This window comes from Vulpes lagopus, chromosome 7 (genome assembly GCF_018345385.1).
Source record: "Vulpes lagopus strain Blue_001 chromosome 7, ASM1834538v1, whole genome shotgun sequence".
In the NCBI taxonomy this organism is placed as follows: domain Eukaryota; kingdom Metazoa; phylum Chordata; class Mammalia; order Carnivora; family Canidae; genus Vulpes; species Vulpes lagopus.
The window spans coordinates 100,477,921-100,483,482 of NC_054830.1; the positions used below are offsets into that span (position 1 = coordinate 100,477,921).

General features: G+C 34.9%; 1 pseudogene; it reads left to right on the top strand.

Moving 5' to 3' along the window:
- Positions 1-1,421: 1,421 nt before the first annotated feature.
- LOC121495223 lies at positions 1,422-2,228 on the top strand (annotated as a pseudogene).
- Positions 2,229-5,562: the final 3,334 nt, after the last annotated feature.

A 5,562-nucleotide genomic window follows, 5' to 3' on the forward strand; every position in this document is an offset into this window, starting at 1 on the left:
CAAAAAGAATGAAATCTTGCCATTCACAATAATGTGGATGGAGATAGAGAGTATTATGCTAAGTAATATAGATCAATCAAAGAAAGACAAATATGGTTTGTCCCAAACCTTTGGGATACAGCAAAAGCAAAAGTATATACCATATAATTTACAATATAGTTATATGGTTATAATATGACTATATATGGTTCTAATGTGGCTATATAATATGATTGTATAAATTCCACTTTTTTTGTTGTTTTTTGTTTTTTATAAATTCCACTTTTATATGGAATTTAGAAAACAGAACAAATAAACATGGTGGGGGAGAGTCAAACCATAAAATAGACTGTTAACTACAGAGAACAAATTGAGAGTTCCTGGAGGGGAGGGGAGTGGGAGAAGATAGGTCAAATGGGTTATGTTATGGGTATTAAAGGAGGCACTTATGATGAGGACTGGGTATTGTATGTAAGTAATGAATCACTAAATTCTACACCTGAAACTAATATTATATTGTATGTTAATAAAAATAAAAATAAATAAAATGAAATGAAAAAAATCAATAAAAACTTGAAAAATGAATAGTCTGGCTATATACTAACATAAAAGTAAATAAGTAAAGCTGAGCTTGATTTTACTTATTAACAACAACAACAAAAGGTTATATGATCTCTGATGTTCAAATTTCAAAGTTTTATTTAACACATTTCTGAAGGAAATCAATTATGTTTTTAATTATTTCAATTTAAAAAATATATATGGAAAAATTTTAAAAACAAAACAAAAGCAATCAAAATCTGAACTCATGGATACAGAATACAGACTAGTGGTTGCCAGAGGAAGGGGAGATGGGGATAGGGATGGGCAAAATGCATGAAGAAGATTAAAAAGTAAAAACATCCAGCTATAAAATAAGTAAGTCATGGGATATAACGTACAGCCTGGTGGCTATGGTTAGTAATACTGTATTATGTACTGAAAGTTGCGAAGAGAGTAGATCATAATGTTTTCAGCACAGGAAAAATAAAAATAAAACCTTGTAACTATGTATGGCCATGATTTTTTTTTTTTTTTTTTATGATAGTCACACAGAGAGAGAGAGAGAGAGACAGGCAGAGACATAGGCAGAGGGAGAAGCAGGCTCCATGCACCGGGAGGCCGACGTGGGATTCGATCCCGGGTCTCCAGGATCGTGCCCTGGGCCAAAGGCAGGCACCAAACCGCTGCGCCACCCAGGGATCCCTGGCCATGATGTTAATAAGCATTATTGTGGTGATCATTTCAAAATACATATGAATATCAAATCATATGTTGTACACCTGAAACTAACATAATGTCAGGTATACCTAAATTTTTCAAAATAAATAAAGATAAAAATGAGTTAAATAAAAACATGTAATTATCTGGTCGCCGCCCCCACCGCTGCTGCCATCGCCGCTATGGCCCTGCAGAGGGAGGAGAAGCAGCTGGAGGCATCGCTATATGCACTGCTGAGTCAAGTGGCTGGTCTGAGGAACTCACCGGGGAGTTTCATATACACGTTGGAGAACGAGGATGACCGGCTGACCTGGCCGTCTCTCCTGGACAGCGTCGCCTTGCTCTCCGGACAGTTGAACACTTTGAACAAGGTCTTCAAGCATGAAAAGACACGCTGTTCCGCAACCAGGTCGTCATCCCCCTGCTGCTGTCCTCAGACCGTGATGAAGATCTCATGCGGCCGACCGAAGGACGAGTGCCTGTTTTCAGCCACGAGGTGGTCCCTGACCACCTGAGAACCAAGCCTGAGCCTGAGGTCGAAGAGCAAGAGAAGCAGCTCACAACAGATGCTGCTCGCATTGGTGCCGACGCGGTTCAGAAGCAGATCCAGAGCTTGAATAAAATGTGCTCGAACCTTCTGGAGAAAATCAGCAAAGAGGAACGGGAATCTGAGAGTGGAGGTCTCCACCAAACAAGCAGACCTTTAACCCTGCAGACACCAATGCCTTAGTAGCAGCTGTGGCCTTTGGGAAAGGGCTAATTGAAGGCCTTCTGGCAGTAGTGGTCCTGGCCAGCCCGGCCAGCCAGGAGCAGGGCGGATCCTTGCTGGAGCCTCAGGATTACAACAAGTACAGATGGCGGGAGCTCCAAGCCAACAGCAGCCACTGCTCAGTGGGGTGCAGATGACCCAAGCAGGTCAAACAGGGAAAATGCCAAGTGGAATAAAAACCAACATCAATTCTGCTTCAATGCATCCCTACCAGCGGTGAGTGTGGCCGGCAACTTGGCCCAAAGCTGGACTAGATGGGTACAATAAAGAGAACATCGGCTTTCAGCGCCAGACAGGTTCCAGCTGCACCACTGACTAGCTGAGTGACCTTGGGCAAGTAACCTGATTTTTCTGAGCCTGTTTTCTTTGTAAATGGTGGTGATACCTACCTCACAGGGTTGTTGTGAGGACTGAAATGAGAAAATGAATGTAAAACAGTACAGCCTATGAAATAATGGGCATTCAATAAATGATAGTTTCTACAGCCAAAAAATAAAAAAAAAATAAAAATAAAAAATGTAATTATCTCTATGTTTTTAATTTAAATCAATAACTTAAAAAAAGAGGACTAGTAAACATTCAATGCTTCCTCTTAGAACACAATGAATTTAAACTAGAAATAAAAAAACATTTAAAAAATTGGAAAATCCCCAAATGCATGGAGATTAAACAACCAATTTCTAAATAACACAAGTCAAAGAAGTAACTTCAAGAGAAATTTTTAAATATTTTAAGTAAATGAGAATAAAATTACAACTTATTCCAATTTGTGGATGCAGTAAAAACAGTGATTAAAAGGAAATTTATAACACTGAGTGCATATATTAGACAAGACAAAAGATAAAAAGAGAGGCCTGAAATCATTAACCTAAGTTTCCACCATAAGGAATTAGAAGAAAAGAAATTATAAAAATTAGAGCAAATATCAATAAAATTAAAAAAAATAGGAAATCGGTACAGAAAAGCAAAAAAACAAAGCTGGTTTTTCAAAAAGATTGAAAAAACCAGTAAGTCTGTAGCCAGGCCAAAAAAAAAAAAAAAAAAAGGAAAGAAAGAAAGAAAGAAGGAAGGAAGGAAGGAAGGAAGGAAGGAAGGAAGAAGAAAGAAAGAAGAAAGAAAGAAAGAAAGAAAGAAAGAAAGAAAGAAAGAAAGAAAAGAAAGAAAGAAAAAGAAAGAAAGAAAGAAAGAAAGAAAGAAAGAAAGAAAGAAAGAAAGAAAGAAAGAAGAAACTACTAATATCAGAAGATAGGAGGGAACATTACTACAGATCCCATGGGCATTAAAAGGACAAAAAATGAATTTTATGGACAACTCCATGCCCACAAATTAGTTAACCTAGATGAAATGGACCAAATCCTTAAAAGACATAATCAACCAAAACTTACACAAGAAAAAATAGACAACCTGAATAAGCCTATATCTACTAAAGAAATTGAATAAATAATTAATAAACTTCCCACATATGAAGTGGGATAGGTTTCCTGGTGAATTATGCTATTTAAGGAAGAAATTACACCAATTCTCTACAATCTCTTTCAACAAATAGAAGCACAAGGAATTGTCTTAGCTGACTCTATTAATGCAACATTATACTAATACCAAAACCAGATAAAGACATTATAAGCAAGACAGCTACAGATCAATATCTTTCATAAACATGGATGCAAAAAAATTTCAAGAAAAAGTTAACAAATGAAATTCAACAATATGTAAAAAGAATTACACACCATGACCAAGTGAAATTTATCTCAGTTATGGAAGGCTGGTTCAACATTTAAAAACCAATTAATGTAACCCATCACACCAACAGCCTTAAAAATAAAGTTCACATGGTAATATCCATAGATGAAAGAAAACATGAGAAAATCAAACACCTATTTGTGATAAAAACTTTCAGTGAACTAAGAATAGATGGAAATCTACTCAAATTGATAAATGGTATCTAAGATACCTACAGCTAACATTATATTTAATGGTGAGAAACTGCAAGCTTCCCCTAACAGGAACAAAGGATGTCCCCTATTATCACTCCTTTTCAACACTGTATTGGAAGTTCAAGTTAATGCAATAAGGCACAAAGTGGAAATGAAAGTTACATAAATTGGGAAGGAGGAAATAACACTGCATTCACAGAAGACATTCATCTATGTAGAAATTCTAAAAGAATTAAAGTGGAAAATATGGAACTAATAATCAATTATTGAAAATTTACAGGATACAAGGTCAATATACAAAGCCCATTGATTTATTATTTACTAAAAATAAAAAAGGGGAATTTTAAGTTAAAACCATTGTACCATTTACATCAGCACCTTCAAAAATGAAATACTTAGGTACAAATCTATCAAAATATATACAAGATCTATATGAGGAATACAATAAGACTCTGATGAACTAAAACAAAGAACTAAATAAATGAAGATATATTTCTTGTTCATGGATAATAAAACACATTATTGTAAAGATGTCATTTCTTCCCAAATTGATCTACAGATTCAATGCAATCTCACTGAAAATCCTAGCAAGTTATTTCACGGATATGAAAAACTGATTCTACAGTTTATAGAAAGAGGTCAAAGACCCAGAATACTCAATATAATATTGAAGGAGAAAAATAAGTTTGGAACATATATATTACCCGAAATTAAGATTTACTGTAAAATGACAGTTATCAAGACAATGTGACATTTGAGAAATAATACACAAACATATTAATAGAACAGGATAGAGGCCAGAAATATAACATCACAAATATAGTCACTTGATTTTGACAAGTTAGCAAAGTCAATAAATTGGAGCAAAGACAAGTCTCTAGCAAACAATAAGGAAACAAAAGTACACATCTTCGTTAAAAAACAAAACAAAAAAACGAGTTTAGACACAGACTTTACACCATTCCGAAAATAACTGTACATGGATCATAGACCCAAATATAAACTGCAATACCTTAAAACTCCAGTTAGATAACTTAGAAGATAACTCCTGGGAGTAATCTAGGAGTATAGGGTTATCTTTTTGGATAGAATACCAAAGACAAAAATCCATGAAAGAAATAATTTGTAAGCTGTGTTTTGTTAAAACTAAGGAACAACAAGAACAACAACAAAACACAAAAACAAACAAAAAAACCCACAAAACTTTCTGCTCTCTGAGAGATATTGTCAAGAAATAAGATCAGCCTCAGCCTGGGAGAAAATATTTACCAAAGACACCCCTACTAAAGGACTATTATTCAAAATGTTCAGAGAACTCTTAAAACTCAACAATAAGAAAACTAACAACTCAATTAAATAATGGGCCAGAGACTTGAAAAGAATCCTCACCAAAGAAGATAAAAGATGAAAAATAAGCACATGAAAAGGTGCTTCACATCATATGTCATCAGGCAACACAAATTAAAATAACAAAAGAATACTACTACCACATCCATTAGAAAAGCTAAAATCCAGAACATTGACAACACCCAATATCAACATTATGAAGAGCAATAGGAATTCTCATTCATTGTTAGTGGGAATGTAAAATGGTACAGTCTGAAAGACATTTTAGTGACT